We start from the raw sequence: 18,957 nt of genomic DNA, 5'->3' as shown, positions 1-18,957 counted from the left end.
TTCAATTACTTTTCTTGTTTATCGGCCATTTGAATTGGAGAGCGTGATGGCAGTATCTAAGGGGGTAACAACACGGTCTTCAGAAAAGATAGTGCTACTAGTTGATGCAGATAGAACCACAGTTGTACTTGCCCAAGGACCAGATCTACCACACATAACCCAAACTCTCACAGATTGTACCCCTACCCAGTTGGACAGAGAACCAGCTACACCCCTTCTAACCCCAACCCCGGCAGATAGTAACCCAGTTCCAGTTGACATAGCACCGTCTCCACCACAGAGCACCCAAACACGATCAGTTAGTAATGGAACTGCAGTGCCCAAAGCACGAGGACCACCACTCTGAATCCCAACTCAATGCTTAAAGGAGAAGAAGATTCGTTCTCAGGTCAGGTTCTGTAGCTATGGTTCATACTCCTTTGCTCTTGCATGACTGTATTTACTCATACCAACTATTTTCAAATTTGAAGGATGGAATTGAAACTCCAATGGCGCAACAGGTATGTTTTAAACATGTTTCTTTAACAGGTTTGTTGTTGTAACCTGCTCTATGTTGATTTCAGTTTCAATTGAATAAACAGTTGTGTTCTCATGTCATGGACATTACAAGTGTTGTTATTGCTCTATAGTTACCCACACTTATATTCTGTCTATTCTGCTTTGTCTTGAACAAATATTATTTGAACTGTGTCTCTATCTTGATTTGGCAACAAAAACTAGAATGATATGGACCATAAAGTGACCATGGTACATAGATATATGTTTGTTTCATGTTGTTATCCTGTCCACTTTACTACTGAACTCATTTACCAAAATGAGTTTCATATACAACATGGTAAACATGTGATGTGTCTGCTTGTTTCTCTTTTAGAATGCGGACAAAATATTGGAGAACAGTACCGCGTTATCCAATGGTAAAGGAACTAATGCAGATAAGGTTCAAGATAGTGAGACATCCCTGTTGGTCTCCAAGAAAGCTGATAAAAACTATCTTGACGACAGTGAAGGAACCCAAAATTCCTGTCTTGATGTAGTGTTCGAGTTACTGGCCACTACTGCTGGCACAAGCTCTTCGAACTCGCTACCTGAATCAGTTCGTCTTCTTGAGTCTCAACTTCAAGTTCAAAGACATCGATCAGATGTGCTGCGACAGGAAGTTGAAGGACTGAGGAAGTCCCTGCAGAATTTAGATGCATATTTTCTGGTGCAATAGCAAGCGCTGGAGGATTTAAGCACCAAACAAGAGAAAGTTAATAAGCTTGCTAAGCATCTTGCCAGCATTATGGGTACCCAGGATATTGTTTCTTGAGATCTTCTGAAGTGGTTTCAGTTCTGGATTTGTTTTGCTGCGGCATTTATTTGCGCTGGTCGCCAACTTTGACAACCAGTGTATATGATATGCTGCTTTGTTCCCTATATTTGCACTGGTGGCGAACTTTGATGCCCAGCGGATGTATTATGTGCAATAGCCGTGATAGCCTAGCGTTAGTTGCTTGCTTATTTATTTCCTTATTGTCTTGTTTATTTGTTTGCTTGTAGTCATTGCAGTTCTTTTTTCGCGGTTAGCTAGTGGCTGCAATAACCTATTTTTTAAAACTAGGCCACAATAACCATGGGCTAATATTTACTGTAGTGACACTGGGCCTCCTACTGGCCGTAGAAACAGTGGGCCTTCTACGGGCCGTAGAAACAATGGGCCTTCTGCGGGCCGTATTATCAATGGGCCTTATACGGGCCGTATAATCGATTGGCCAAACATGGGCCAAATAGACCGCATTATGGCCGTAAACGGGCTAGAGTTGAAATTGTCCGTTCATGGGCCGACCATAGCGGGTCATCGTTAATAGGCCGTATTTGATGACGCTATGAAATCGGCCCAACGTATTAATGGACCACAAAATGGGCCGACTGTAACCACGGGCTGAATTTGGCCCATAAGAAGAAAATGACAGTAACGGGTCATAAGTAAACGAATGCTGGAAATGAGCCCAAGAATAAATGAGCTCTGAGAAGGCCGAAAGATAACATGGGCTGGAAACGGCCCAACGGAATAACGGGCCGTTAATGGGTATAAAGTAATACACTGTTCATTACGGGTCAGTTTCACCACGGGCCGTTAATGGGTGTAAAGTGATACACTGTTCATTACGGGCTAGTTTCACCACGGGCCGTTAGTAGGCCAAGAGTTACATAGGGCCTCATATGGGCCGAAAGACATCATGGGCCATACATGGGCCAGAAGTGAAAACAGGCTGGAATCATATTGGATGGCCCAGATGACGCTACTGGGCCTAATTCAGATAGGGCGTAACGGGCCTTGGGTTAGCGGGCTGTAAATGGGCTATATTCGAACAGGCCGTTAACAGGCTTTCCATGGGCCGGCCCGCCAGCTTTTGACCAAGTCAAATGGGCTGGCCTTTTCACAAGAATGGGCCTCTGTTGGGCCGTGCCACATGTCGACGTATCATAGGCGCCTTCCGTCCAATGAGTGGTTGACATCTGTCCCAACGATGAGCCGACATGTGTTTCCTCCAGCCAATGATGATTTTGCACATGGAAAATCCCCGTTGGTCGGGGCTGTTAATGGGTTATCGGATCCAAAACCCGACCTGATAGCTTAACGGCATTCCGTCACAGTGGATGCCACGTGTCGGTCACCCTTGACGAAAGCTCTTCTGTGACGCGTGATTTATCGTCATGGAAGTGGACACTTCCGTGATGATAATTTTGGTAATGTCATGGAACACTTCTACGACAGCACAGGTATGACTATCTTGATTCTGTCATAAATTTGTCATGGATGTACATGCATGACAAAAAAAGCGACCTACTGTGACAAACACGTATCATCACGGAAGTGTATTTTTTTTGTGGTGCTCCTGAATGTTTTCGGGGTATATGGGTATATATAGGAGGAAGAAGTACGTTAGTGGAGCTACGAGGGGCCCACAAGGGTGGGGGGCGCACCCCCCTGCCTCGTGGCCTCCTCGCTTCTTTCTTGACGGCTACTCCAAGTCTCCTGGATCACGTTTGTTCCAAAAATAACTCTCCCGAAGGTTTCATTTCGATATTCCTTTTCTGCGAAACACTGAAATAGGCAAAAAAACAATTTGCATTGGGCCTTTGGTTAGTAGGTTAGTCCCAAAAATAATATAAAAGTGTAAATTAAAGCCCATTAAACATCCAAAACAGATAATATAATAGCATGGAACAATAAAAAAGTATAGATACGTTGGAAACGTATCAAGCATCCCCAAGCTTAATTCCTGCTCGTCCTCGAGAAGGTAAATGATAAAAATAGAATTGTTTGATGTGGAATGCTACCTAGCATAATTCTCGATGTAATTTTCTTTATTGTGGCATGATTGTTCAGATCCGAAAGATTCAAGACAAAAGTTTAATATTGACATAAAAATAATAATACTTCAATCATACTAATAAAGCAATCATGTCTTCTCAAAATAACATGGCCAAAGAAAGTTATCCCTACAAAATCATATAGTCTGGCTATGCTCTATCTTCACCACACAGAGTATTTAAATCATGCACAACCCCGATGACAAGCCAAGCAATTGTTTCATACTTTTGGTGTTCTCAAACTTTTTCAATCTTCAGGCAATATATGAGCATGAGCCATGGACATAGCACTACATGTGGAATAGAATGGTGGTTGTGGAGAAGACAAAAAGGAGAAGATAGTATCACACCAACTAGGCGTATCAACGAGCTATAGAGATGCCCATCAATAGATATCAATGTGAGTGAGTAGGAATTGCCATGCAACGGATGCACTAGAGCTATAAGTGTATGAAAGCTCAAAAATAAACTAAGTGGGTGTGCATCCAACTTGCTTGCTCATGAAGACCTAGGGCATTTTGAGGAAGACCGTCATTGGAATACACAAGCCAAGTTGTATAATCAAAGATTCCCACTAGTATATGAAAGTGACTACATAGGAGACTATCTATGATGAAGATCATGGTGCTACTTTGAAGCACAAGTGTGGTAAAAGGATAGTAACATTGTCCCTTCTCTCTTTTTCTCTCATTTTTTTATTTGGGCCTTCTCCTTTTTTATCGCCTCTTTTTTTCTTTTTTTCTTTTTTTCTTTTTCGTCCGGAGTCTCATCCCGACTTGTGGGGGAATCATAGTCTCCATCATCCTTTCCTCACTTGGGACAATGCTCTAATAATGATGATCATCACACTTTTATTTACTTACAACTCAAAAATTACAACTCGATACTAGAACAAAATATGAATCAAGAGTGACATGTATGTGAATGCCTTCGGCGGCGTACCGGGATGTGCAATGAATCAAGAGTGACATGCATGAAAGAATTATGAACGTGGCTTTGCCACAAATACGATGTCAACTACATGATCATGCAAAGCAATATGACAATGATGAAGCGTGTCATAATAAACGGAACGGTGGTAAGTTGCATGGCAATATATCTCGGAATGGCTATGGAAATGCCATAATAGGTAGGTATGGTGGCTGTTTTGAGGAAAGTATATGGTGGGTTTATGGTGCCGACAAAAGTTGCGCGGTACTAGAGAGGCTAACAATGGTGGAAGGGTGAGAGTGTGTATAATCCATGGACTCAACATTAGTCATAAAGAAATCACATACTTATTGCAAAAATCTATTAGTTATCAAAACAAAGTACTACGCGCATGCTCCTAGGGGGATAGATTGGTAGGAAAAGACCATCGCTCGTCCCCGACCGCCACCCATAAGGAAGACAATCAATAAATAAATCATGCTCCGACTTCATCACATAACGGTTCACCATACGTGCATGCTATGGGAATCACAAACTTTAACACAAGTATTTCTCAAATTCACAACTACTTAACTAGCATGACTCTAATATCACCATCTTCATATCTCAAAACAATCATCAAGTATCAAACTTCTCATAGTATTAAATGCACTTTTATGATAGTTTTTATTATACCCATCCTGGATGCCTATCATATTAGGACTAATTTTATAACCAAAGCAAATTACCATGCTGTTATAAAGGAATCTAAAAATAATATAAGTGAAGCATGAGAGATCAATAATTTCTATAAAATAAAACCACCACCGTGCTCTAAAAAGATATAAGTGAAGCACTAGAGCAAAATTATCTAGCTCAAAAGATATAAGTGAAGCACATAGAGTATTCTAATAAATTACAATTCATGTGTGTATCTCCCAAAAGGTGTGTATAGCAAGGATGATTGTGGTAAACTAAAAAGAAAAGACTCAAATCATACAAGACGCTCCAAGCAAAACACATATCATGTGGTGAATAAAAATATAGCATCAACTAAAGTTACCGATGGACGAAGACGAAAGAGGGGATGCCTTCCGGGGCATCCCCAAGCTTAGGCTTTTGGTTGTCCTTTAATTTTACCTTGGGGTTCCTTGGGCCTCCCAAAGCTTAGGCTCTTGCCACTCCTTGTTCCAAAATCCATCAAATCTTTACCCAAAACTTGAAAACTTCACAACACAAAACTTCAACAGAAAATCTCATGAACTCCGTTAGTATAAGAAAACAAACCACCACTTCAAGGTACTGTAATGAACTCATTCTTTATTTATATTGGTGTTAAACCTACTGTATTCCAAATTCTCCATGGTTCATACCCCCCGATACTAGCCATAGATTCATCAAAATAAGCAAACAACACACGAAAAACAGAATCTGTCAAAAACAGAACAGTCTGTAGTAATCTGTAGGTTTTGTATACTTATGTAACCCCAAAAATTCTGAAATAAATTGGTGGATGTGACGAATTTGTCTATTAATCATCTGCAAAAATAATCAACCTAATCTCACTCTCCAGTAAAAAAATGGCAGCAAATCTCGTGAGCGCTAAAGTTTCTGTTTTTACAGCAAGATTGCAAAAACTCCCCCCACGTCTTCCCAAAGATTCTACTTGGCACAAACACTAATTAAAAGCATAAAACCACATCTAAACAGAAGCTAGATGAATTATTTATTACTAAATAGAACCAAAAAGCAAGAAACAAAAATAAAATTGGGTTGCCTCCCAACAAGCGCTATCGTTTAACACCCCTAGCTAGGCATAAAAACAAGAATAGATCTAGGTATTGTCATCTTTGGTATGCAATCCATAATCTAGGAAAGTGTTCCATGCCTTTCCTTAACGGAAATTGGAATCTAATGTTTACTTATTTCTTATCAATAATTGCACCAATCGTTCTAAGGAAAGGTCTACCAAGAATAATAGGACATGTGGGATTGCAATCTATGTCAAGAACAATGAAATCTACGGGCACATAATTCCTATTTGCAACAATAAGAACATCATTAATCCTTCCCATGGGTTTCTTAATAGCGGAATCCACAAGATGCAAGTTTAAGGAATAATCATCAAATTCACGGAAACCTAACACATCACACAAAGTTTTTGGAATCATGGAAACACTAGCACCCAAATCACATAAAGCAAAGCATTCATGATCTTTAATCTTAATTTTAATAGTAGTTTCCCACTCATCATAAAGTTTTCTAGGGATAGAAACTTCTAATTCAAGCTTTTCTTCATAATATTGCATTAAAGCATCAACAATATGTTTGGTAAAAGCTTTATTTTGACTATAAGCATGAGGAGAATTTAACACGGATTGCAACAAGGAAATACAATCTATTAAAGAACAATTATCATAATTAAATTCCTTGAAATCCAAAATAGTGGGTTCGTTGTTATGTAAAGTTTTGACCTCTTCAATCCTAATTTTACCAATTTTTGCATCAAGATCTAAAAACTCCGAATCATTGGGACGCCTTTTAACTAAAGTTGACTCATCTTCAGTCCCATCATTATCAAGATTCATATTGCAAAACAAAGATTTAATAGGAGACACATCAATCACTTTTAGATCTCCATCCTTATTATCGTCTAGTTCTTCTGGTTTGGCGGCCATCTTATTAACTAAGGTGACCTGCTTATCCGAAAGTTGGGCTATTAATTTTTCAAGATGAGCGAACTGAGATTTCAAACCATAAAATTCTTTAGACATATCATCGAGCTCTTTATTCATGTACCCCATAAAACTTTTTTGTTCTTTAAGCTCGTTTCTGAAGAAATTATTATGCTCAAACTACAAGGACATAAAACTTCTAACATTGTTTTCAATTTCTTCCAACCTTCTAAGCTGAGGATCAACACTTTTTGGTAAAGCCATCGCGGCAAACAATCCAACACACAAGCAAGCAAGAGGCAAGCAAAAAGAGGCGAATGGAAAAGAGGGCGAATAAAACGGCAAGGGTGAAGTGGGGGAGAGGAAAACGAGAGGCAAAAGGCAAATAATGTAATGCGAGGGATAAGAGTTTGTGATGGGTACTTGGTATGTCTTGACTTGATGCAACCTCCCCGGCAACGGCGCCTGAAATCCTTCTTGCTACCTCTTGAGCATGCGTTGGTTTTCCCTTGAAGAGGAAAGGGTGATGCAGCACAGTAGCGTAAGTATTTCCCTCGGTTTTTGAGAACCAAGGTATGAATCCAGTAGGAGCTAACACACAGGTCACCTAGTACCTGCACAAACAAACAAGAACCTCGCAACCAACATGATAAAGGGGTTGTCAATCCCTTCACAGTCACTTACGAGAGTGAGATCTGATAGAGATAATAAGATAATTTTTTTGGTATTTTTATGATATAGATTGGAAAATAAAAATTGCAAAAAATAGAAATAGCAAGTGGATATGAAAATAATATGATGGAAGATAGACCCGAGGGCCATAGCTTTCACTAGTGGCTTCTCTCAAGATAGCATAAGTATTACGGTGGGTGAACAAATTACTGTCGAGCAATTGATAGAAAAGTGCATAGTTATGAGAATATCTATGCATGATCATGTATATAGGCATCACGTCCGCGACAAGTAGACCGAAACGATTCCACATCTACTACTATTACTCCACACATCGACTGCTATCCAGCATGCATCTAGAGTATTAAGTTCATAAGAACAGAGTAACGCATTAGGCAAGATGACATGATGTAGAGGGATAAACTCAAGCAATATGATATAAACCCCATCTTTTTATCCTCGGTGGCAACAATACAATACGTGCCTTGCTGCCCCTGCTGTCACTGGGAAAGGACATCGCAAGATTGAACCCAAAGCTAAGCACTTCTCCCATTGCAAGAAAGATCAATCTAGTAGGCCAAACCAAACTGATAATTTGAATAGACTTTCAAAGATAACCAATCATACATAAAATATTTCAGAGAAGAATCAAATATTGTTCATACATAAACTTGATCATAAACCCACAAGTCATCGGATCTCGACAAACACACCACAAAAAGAATTACATCGAATAGATCTCCAAGAAGATCGAGGAGAACTTTGTATTGAGATCCAAAGAGAGAGAAGAAGCCATCTAGCTAATAACTATGGACCCGAAGGTCTGTGGTAAATTACTCACACATCATCGGAGAGGCTATGGTGTTGATGTAGAAGCCCTCCGTGATTGATTCCCCCTCCGGCGGAGCTCCGGAAAAGGCCCCAAGATGGGATCTCATGGGTATAGAAGGTTGCGGCGGTGGAAATAGTGTTTCGTGGTGCTCCTGGATGTTTTCGGGGTATATGGGTATATATAGGAGGAAGAAGTACGCCAGTGGAGCTGCGATGGTCCCATGAGGGTGGGAGGCACGCCTGCCCCCTTGGGCGCGCCCCCCTGCCTCGTGGCCTCCTTGCTTCTTTCTTGACGGCCACTCCAAGTCTCCTGGATCACGTTTGTTCCAAAAATAACTCTCCCAAAGGTTTCATTCCGTTTGGATTCCGTTTGATATTGCTTTCCTGCGAAACACTGAAATAGGCAAAAAAAACAGCAATTTGCACTGGGCCTTTGGTTAGTAGGTTTATCGCAAAAATAATGTAAAAGTGTAAATTAAAGCCCATTAAACATCCAAAACAGATAATATAATAGCGTGGAACAATCAAAAATTATAGATACGTTGGAGACGTATCACCTCCCAACAAGCGCTATCGTTTAACGCCCCTAGCTAGGTATAAAAATAAGAATAGATCTAGGTATTATCATCTTTGGTAGGCAATTCTTCAATAGAACACTTATAACCCTTAGGAGTTTCCTTCTTTTTATTAATGATCAAACTCCTAGGCAAGAAATCAAGAAAATCAATTGTAGCAAAAGGTTCCTTAATGATAGTGAAAAAGTTGGGGTGAACGCTTATTACTTTAAGATCCGCATTTTCCTTACTAGAAGATTCACCCTTTTTATTTTTAGGCACATACATAAACTTGGCAACTCTAGTAGTGGGAGGATTTGGAGTATTTTTCACGGAAGAAAAGGCAGACCCTAAGTTGGTAATAATATCCTCAAGTTTATCAATTCCTGTGGAATCTTGATCTATTTTTTCATTGACTATGGGTTATTTTTATTTTAAAAAAATCAGAGTAACTCCTACCATAGATCCATATTGGGTAATCTGGTTGCGGATCTTTTTATCCAAATTCTCAATCAACTCTAAAGTGGCAACTTTATTTTTAATAATTTCAAGCCTTTGCATCACATGTTCCAAAGTTAAAATAGTTCCATTAACCAAGAGAGGTGGTCAGCCAAACAAATCTATCATAGCATTATAAGAATCAAAAGTATGGCTACCCAAGAAATTTTGCATTATAGAAAAGCGAATACTTATGAGAATATCTAGGCATGATCATGTATATAGGCATCACGTCCGCGACAAGTAGACTGAAACGATTCTGCATCTACTATTATTACTCCACACATCGACCGCTATCCAGCATGTATTTAGAGTATTAAGTTCATAAGAACAGAGTAACGCATTAGGCAAGATGACATGATGTAGAGGTATAAAGTTAAGCAATATGATATAAACCCCATCTTTTTATCCTCGATGGCAACAATACAATACGTGCCTTGCTGCCCCTGCTGTCACTGGGAAAGGACACCGCAAGATTGAACCCAAAGCTAAGCACTTCTCCCATTGCAAGAAAGATCAATCTAGTAGTCCAAACCAAACTAATAATTCGAAGAGACTTGCAAAGATACTAAATCATGCATAAAATATTCCAGAGAAGAATCAAATATTGTTCATAGATAATCTTGATCATAAACTCACAATTCATCGGATCTCGACATGCACACCGCAAAAAGAATTACATCGAATAGATCTCCAAGAGAATCGAGGAGAACTTTGTATTGAGATCCAAAGAGAGAGAAGAAGCCATCTAGCTAATAACTATGGACCCGAAGGTCTGTGGTAAACTACTCACACATCATCGGAAAGGCTATGGTGTTGATGTAGAAGCCCTCCGTGATCGATCCCCCCTCTGGCGGAGCGCCGGAAAAGGCCCCAAGATGGGATCTCACGGGTACAGAAGGTTGCGGCAGTGGGAATAGGGTTCCGTGGTGCTCCTGGATGTTTTTGGGGTATATGGGTATACATAGGAGGAAGAAGTACATCGGTGGAGCTGCGAGGGGCCCATGAGGGTGGGGCGCGCCTACCCCCCTGGGCGCGCCCTCCTGCCTCATGGCCTCCTCGCTTCTTTCTTCACGTCCACTCCAAGTCTCCTGGATCATGTTTGTTCCAAAAATAACTCTCCCGAAGGTTTCATTCCGTTTAGATTTTGTTTGATATTCCTTTTTTATGAAACACTGAAATAGGCAAAAAAAATAGCAATTTTCATTAGGCCTTTGGTTAGTAGGTTAGTCCCAAAAATAATATAAAAAGGTAAATTAAAGCCCATTAAACATCCAAAACAGATAATATAATAGCATGGAACAATCAAAAATTATAGATACGTTGGAGACGTATCAGGGCAAAAGGGACGGCGATGGTCGCTCCACCGACATGATGATGTGGTTGTAGATCAGAGCGCGCGAGGGTTTGCTTGGGTCGGCGCTCTGTTGATCTCTGGTCCCGATTGAGAGGCGGACGATGCTCTCCCGGTGGCGGTGGATCTTGGGGTGTGCTCTGCGGCTTCGATGACATCTTCCTCGCGTCGCGGTGCTTGACTGGAGGTGCGGCGGCGATGGTGGACTCCGGCGAGTGCTCCCTGGCTCGATGATGAACTCTCTGGCTCTGTATTTATAGGGGAGCAATCTTACCCGAGGGGCCTAAATCCTGCCGAATTGCGGAGATTTTAGGATCGGACGCGGCGGAGGTGATTCAGTCTAGAGTCGGAGGGGAGGATGGGGATGACGCGTGGGGTCTGGGTGTCAGATTTTAGGATGATCTGACGGTCGCGGCGAGCGTATCGATTCGGGGCGGCTTAACAGGCCTTGCACCTAAATGCTGAGCGGGCCGGAATCAGAGTTTACTGGGCCAGACACTGTTCGGTCCAGAGAAAAATAGGCTTTCCTATTTAACAAATCAACAACCCCCAATCAAAAAATTAATAAGTCAACGTCATCTAAAAAGTCAATGAAAATTGATTTGGCTAAAAAAATTGAATCATGCAAAGTTAGGTGAATCCATTGCTGAGATTAGTCGGAAATGGATATAACTAAGGCCACTAAGCTCGGTAGACTCAAAAAGTTTCATAGTGATCATCTTGACATGTTTCTGCCACCTGATATTGATATCCACCGTGAAGAATTTGTCAGTACGTCTTGCTCTATTTTTAATGTTGTTGCGCCTTCCTCTACATCCCACATTAATGGTGATGATGACCCCCACTTTTGGGTGGAATCCAGTGGAAGGAAAGGTTGTAGAAAATCTCTATCCACCAGCTTAAAATGGTAGTTGGTCTAATCTGGAATGGCAGAGGCTTAAATAAGCCTAAAAATGAGCTCATTACAAATAAAAACCCTAATTCACTGGTTTTCTTGAAACTAAGAAGTAGATTTTTCTAACTCTCGAATCTAAATATTAGATAAACTTGGTGAATTTGAGCGGAATTGGCTTCTTGGTGATTACGCAGCTGAGCGTATCCTAGTTGGCATAAAAATAATGTTTTGAGGTTATTGTGTTTAGTGCTTTGCTTTTCTTATTTCTTGGATGATTAAGTGCAAGTAATATTCAACTACTTGGGGGTTTATTTCTGGTTGTGGTTCTCCTTATGGTGAACATAAACTTGAATTATTAATGAGTTGCATAATGTTGGGGGGGATTTTAACCATGTTAGGCAACATAGGGACAAGAATAATGGTGTAAAAACTTTGGGCTAATTTGTTCAATGATTGGATTAACAAGTTTGACTATATTAAACATAAGAATGTTGGTAGGAGATTTACATGGGCCAATAACTAGGACAACCTCATCATGTCCACCAGAAACAGAGTTTTTATTTCTGCATAGTGGGAAACTTTATTCCCTGTTGTCCAAATGAAAACGATGCCTAGGGTTGGAAGTGATCGTACACCCCTGGTTATTGACACCGGTGCTATCTTACCACATAAAAATAAGCAATTTAGATTTGATAAGCGGTGGTTGCAAATTGGGGGTTTCAAGGATATAGTTTATAAAAACTGGAATGCCCCCTGCAACATCAATACACCAATTGTGAGATGTTAATTCAAAGTGAGGAGGTTGAGGAAGCACCTCAAAGGTGGATTGCTAACTGCGAAGCTGCTAAAACTTGAATTTAAGTAAAAAAAAACTTGACTTATACAAGGTATTCCCTTGATATCTTGTCTCCATTAGGCCTAGGTTGATAGATGTCAATATGAACTTGTCGGAGTTCCAGAAGGACCAAAGGAGAAGATACCACCTGGAGGGGAAGGACTACCATGATTGCAAAGGAGATGAAGATGTGGACCCATGATCATAGTGCACCATGATAGAGTTATTGAGCCGCAAGACTAGCCTAGACCGGTAGTGATAGCTGTAGGGTTATCACCTTACAGTTGGGCTTTTTCTTACAAGTTTTGTTAGCACTTGTATAAAGCTTATACTTCAGTTCTTGTAAGTGGAAGATTGTACTATCTTGGCATGTAATGTAACTATGTAATGCAAATGGACCATTCACTGCTACCATCGTACTCCCTCCGTCCGTAAATACTTGTCCTAGAAATAGATAAGATGGATGTATCTATAACTAAAATAAGTCTAGATACAACCATTTCGAGGACAAGTATTTTCGGACGGAGAGAGTACTATTCTGATGGGCATAGTGTTGGTGAAAAGTTGTTTCCTAACGGTATTCCAAAGACTAGCACACTACACTATGTAGTCGTGTGCGAAAGTCTCCACATGGGGTCCCTCCCATATATGTGGGATTTGGGTCACTAAAAGATTTCGCGAGCATGTCTTGCATATCGCGCTCCCTGTGAGGATCCTTGAGCAACATGTTTCGCTTCTCTTATATAGTACCACCTCGCTTATTTACACGCAGTACTACCAATTTATATACGTTAGCAAGCTGAAGTCAACCAGTCATCTTGAGAATTACAAATAAGGAGGGGGCGGGGTGGTAACTAGTGGGCTCGTTTATCCTTACTAAGGAAGGAAAGGAAAGATCTGAGATTCGTGAGAGACATCCATGACGGAATTAACGGGGAGGAAAAGAGTTGGCCCGTTTACCATAGAGACATATATGGTGAAATTAATGGGAAAAAGACCCGATGAAGACCTAATTAAATCGGTGAACCTACATAGACCAATGACGCAACGACATGCTCTTTGCATGCATGATGATCCCTCCTTATTTAGAGGAGGACGTACGTACGTGGGCGAAGACTCGACGAAGACCTGGTTAAATCGGTGAGATGATCCCTCCTTAATTAAATGAGGACATACTTAGGCAAAGACCCGATGAAGACCTGATTAAATCAGTGAAGCTGCATCGAGAGAGACCGACCACTGCAGCCCCATGCTGCACGTATAACATACGTGGGCATTCATATAACATATATTTGCTACCCTTCGATTATATGCTGGACTTAGATTAATTCTCACATATGTAATGCTATTAAGCACTTCCAAGTTTCTTGTGTGTTCTGTCATTTTTATAAGAAGAATCTCATATACTACTTTTAAATAATTTTCTTAGGATATTTATACATCCAATGTGTATTTCTTATCGAGGATAAAACCAAATGTTGCATGTTTTAATACTAGTATATACTAGACGATCGGTGTTGAGCCACTACAATTTCAAATGTATATATACTAATATACTAACCATATGCTTCATTTAGTTCATGTATTGTTGGATTTGCATGTACAATATTTATATATTTTTTGTGACGCACGGGCATTTTTGCTAGTATACGTATAGGATTATATGCTTATTGTGTTTTTTTTAGATAGATTATGCTTCTTGCATGGACTCCATAATTCCCCCCATCCAATGATCCAAAGCCTTGCATCGGAGTGTTTTGCGTTTTCTTCGCGCTGGGCCTGGCCCATCTATCCGGTCCCTGTGAGCGATCGCCGCTACAGGCAGGCTATGGCGCGATGCATATCACTATATCAGTAGTTCTCAGAGAAAGAAAATATCACTATATCAGTATACTGGAAAGAAAAAAAAAACTCCCCCGCACAAACGGCCTTTGCACAGGGCGAACAAGAACCCTAACCCCCAAATCCTCCAGCCCACTCTCAAATCTGGAGACCTGATCCCTAAATCAGACCATGGATTGACTATGCGGCAGCATGGCTTGAGATCCTGTCGATCCCGGATTTGGCGGGCAGCGGCGGCGAAACGGGGGGAAGCGGCGGCGGCCCGGAAGCTCGCCGGCAGGACAGGACAAGCGGAGGGTTGAGAGTGGCGCCTGAATTACTAGGTATGACATCAAAACTATTTAGCGTGCTATGGGTGGTCTCGTTTCTTCGTTTCCAGTAGTTTTCCTCTAGCCTTAGGAGCTGCGTGGAAGTTACAGATGTATACTCGGAGTCACAGCAATGCAAGTCAAGTGACTCGATGAAACTTCTAAAAGGATTCTCATCAAAACCAAAAAGTTTAAAAGGAGCCTTTAAAATTCTAGTAACAAACCTCCATGGCAGCAAGTAATCGTAGCATGTTTACGAAGATGTTCGCAAATCCTGCCGAAACAACACGCTAACCTCTAGATCCGAAGGAATAATTAACGTGAACGAACCGTAGAGCCTCAGCTTGTGATCTCCTATGTGTCGTGTCGCAGGAACTCATACGCCGGTAGAGATTTTTAACAAGATTTCTCTAAACTCGATAATGGCCGACGGGCCGGAACACGCATAGTGTCTAATTCATCTAAAATATCCTGACTTACAATGTCTCATACCCTGGCTTTATAGAGTAGCCGACTTGACAAAAACTTAGACGACAAGAAACGGCACGTACGTAAAAGCGAACCAAACTCTTATTTATATTAGGTAGTGCAAGCCTTTTGCATCTCGGCCACACCTCAACTAAACAACTCTATCCTAATATATTAGCAACCGACATCATCCCCAAGCTTGCAGGTGGCCCCCATCCAACAGCACAAAGACTCGACAAATCACCTATGGAAATACATCCCCACTTTCTTTCTCTGCGTGGTAGGAATAGGAGTAGATGATTACCAGCCTCTGCCATTTATACCATATAAGTGCAGCAGATAGGTCCTCCACTTTAATTAGTTTGTTTGCAAAATAATAATATCTCCATCCAGCTATCTCTCTCACGTAATCATGCAAAATAATAAAATACCTGTACGGCTTGCCTCCAAATATGTACGTGTAGAATCTGGCCTCTCCACAAGTATTATTATTGTTCTCCTTTATTTCCTGTACTATATATCTCACTTTGGTCCATACCCCTTCCGTTCTGCAAAACATAAACATGCATATATAGAACAGTAGCTCATCTGCGGTCTTGTAGCTCAATCGTAGATTTGTCGGAAGTCGGAACATATACACCGCCAGCTGCGACCTCTAATGGAGCAGCAATAGCTTGGTCCAGACCAGCAGCTTGTGTGTCGTCAATATTTGTACGACTAGAACTATAATTGGTCATGTCATTGTTTGCAACCAATAAGTTTCAAATAGTATTAGCAAGCTTGTTTATGTTGCTATCAATAGCTTGTCCTATTTTGATTTATTCTTTGTTGTTTGGCGTTTTATTCAACTATCTGAGTCACTGTAACTATTGTTCCCAGCTGCCAGCCATAGAACTACTGTTTACAGCCACTTCCATTGTTGGCGCTCCCTGCTTCAGTAGACTGGTATGTTTGTTCTGCCTCTATACTCTTCCTTCCGGCCTTTCATTCTGTCCTGCACTGATATTTGATCTGATTATTTCCGCTTTCCATCTCAACTTGTCAGAATGGCTTGCACACAGATGAAATGCTCCAAGAACGGGGCAACCTCCTCTGCTGACTTTCCAGATGACCTTATCGTCGAGATTCTGTCCCTGCTGCCTGTCAAGTCAGTGTGCCGATTCAAGTGTGTCTCCTCGCTCTGGTACCGCCTCATCTCCCAACACCGCAAGAAGCTGCCCAAGACCCTCTCCGGCTTCTTCTACCCCAAGCACAGGCTCAACGACGAGGGTGATTTGGTAACATTTCCCACTTTTGATGGTATTTTGGGGAACCAAGAGCAGCCATTCTCTGATTCCTCGTTGGCCTTCTTGACGGGATACAGGCAGATTTTGCCAAAGGACTGCTGCAATGGCCTTATTTTCTGCCTCTGCTGGAAGGACTCCCCAATAGACGAAGCCGATTATGTGGTATGCAATCCTGTCACTGAGGAATGGGTAGTCCTGCCTGATGCTGGCCATGAAAGCAATGCATTGGCATATCGTTTGGGTTCCGATGCAGCCATGTCACCCCATTTCCATGTGTTCCAGATCCTAGAGGGTGATGTTGAATATGGATATGTCTCAGGTGTTAATATCTACTCATCGGAGACAGGAGCCTGGAGTTACAAGGAAAATGGTTGGGGCGACAATGAGATTCAGATAGTTGACATGAGAGGTGTCTTTTTCAATGGAATGATGCACTTGCTCACCTATGAGTTTAAGATACTAGCGGTTGACACTGAGGGTAAGACATGGAGGACCATTTCTTTGCTGGAAACTATGATTCTGGGAAACTTTTTGTAGGTCCTCTTGCTTTTATCGGTCAATCCCAAGGGCGATTGTATGTTATAAATACGACAGACAACGATAGCTCCAAATTATCTGTCTGGACTCTTGAGGACTATAATGGTAATGAATGGACCTTTAAGTACAGCATCAGCATTGCACAACTTATTTTGGAGCTTTTTGGGGAGAAGGATCTCAACTTACAACAGGACTATGCTGATCTCATGTTGCAAAGGGACTATGCTTTGATCGCAATCCATCCTGAATGCAATTTGATATTCTTTGTTTGGAGGAGCAAGGATGTGCTAGTGTCATGACATGGACAGTGGTGAAGTTTGTGTTATCTGCAGTCTGAAAAGCCACTTCTCCGACACATTTCCTCCATATCTTCCCTATGTTCCACTTTACTCGCACATTGGCAGACCAAGGGTGGAAGCATGACTCCAGGGTGGGGGCTGACAGTTGTTACCGACAATGATATGGAGTCTTTTACAAGTGTTGGGCCTTCAGTTTATCACAACTAAACCATAGGGCTACAGCTTGGTATAGCTCTTAATGCTTTTCTTTTTTCTCTCTGTGGTTTTTGCTTTTGCTTTGGTTTAGTCCTGATATATCTATGAAATAGTTTCAGTCATTAAGACCCTCTAGTTTGACTTGACTGAAATTATTTACCAAGTCTGCTTGTTTTTGAGTGACCTGATTATATGTGCTACTCATTGGTTTCTTGCCTGCTCATTTCTCTTCCAGTATATCTTATCCATTGAAAAACCTTGAGTTCGATGTATCCTCAGGGAATAATGAAAAAATCTAAACGTATGTAAGAATGAATTGTTGCTTTCTCATGCTAATAGAAATAAGGCAACTTACAATGGAACATATGGACGTTGTAGCCAGGGCCGTCTCCAGGAATTTGGGGCCCCAGTGCAAAATGTGACACGGGGCCCAAAGGTTTGCAGAAAATTGTATAACTAATATAACTAGACATATTTTCACTTAATAATATAGTTTTGAATATGTGTTATTTCGTATAATATTTATCACATAGTAATGCGAAAGAGTAAACGTATATTCTACCGAAAAGCATCATCTGTCTAGTATTTCTTAAACAAAATCTTTAAATCTGTCGAGTCTATTCTCATAAAAGAAAAAATCGATTGAGTCTTTTTTGCAATGAAATATGCTAGTAGTATAGTAGAAAAGCACACACCAAAGAATGGTACTAGAATTAAAAATTAGATTGCGGGTAATGTCTCAAGCCTATTAATTTTGATTAAAATGAAGTACAGGCCTAGTGGAGTAGCACTGCTCTATTTGTAGGGATTGCATTCGGTACGATATGAAAACATCAAAAAAACCAGAATTGTATCAAAAAATATATAACCCTAACTAGTTTCTCGTCCGCATATTTTGAATCCGGGCTTATGGATTACGACTTACTCCCTCCATTCTAAATTACTCGTCGCAGAAATAGATGTATCTAGAACTAAAATACATCTAGATACATCCATACCTGTGACAAGTAATTCGGAACGGAGGGAGTACCTCGGAATATATTCTGGGATGATCAGATGAGACTGCTGCAGCAGGGAAATAGGTGCCCACGTTCGGCCGTACAGCGGACGCGCAGTGGCCGTCCGCCATCTATCGGCAGCTCGTCCCTTCGTAGAAGCAGGTAGACGGCGCCTCCCTATTTCTCTTTGGTGAAGTTGTTTTTTTTTTCCGGAGAGACAAAACTATCTATTTGATCTCGTGCATCCGGCTGGGGGCCTGTTTGCTGCGACTAGTGGAGAACGACGATATTGACTATGGGCCTCACTCGTAAAAAAAGACTATGGGCCTCACCCGTAACGATGAGACTGCGAGTTGCTGCATTCGGCTGCAGTTTTCTTGCGGTAGGATCAGGCGAGCCAGTTAAAAAAGTCAAACATGCAGCGCATGAACCGGATCATATCAT

The 18,957-nt window shown here is 41.1% G+C and overlaps 1 pseudogene; it reads left to right on the top strand.

The window, feature by feature from the left end:
* Positions 1-14,487: 14,487 nt before the first annotated feature.
* LOC119353339 lies at positions 14,488-17,738 on the top strand (annotated as a pseudogene).
* Positions 17,739-18,957: the final 1,219 nt, after the last annotated feature.

This window comes from Triticum dicoccoides, chromosome 2A, assembly GCF_002162155.2.
Source record: "Triticum dicoccoides isolate Atlit2015 ecotype Zavitan chromosome 2A, WEW_v2.0, whole genome shotgun sequence".
In the NCBI taxonomy this organism is placed as follows: domain Eukaryota; kingdom Viridiplantae; phylum Streptophyta; class Magnoliopsida; order Poales; family Poaceae; genus Triticum; species Triticum dicoccoides.
The sequence above is the reverse complement of the archived record's forward strand: the minus strand, read 5'-3'. Positions and strand labels throughout refer to the sequence as shown.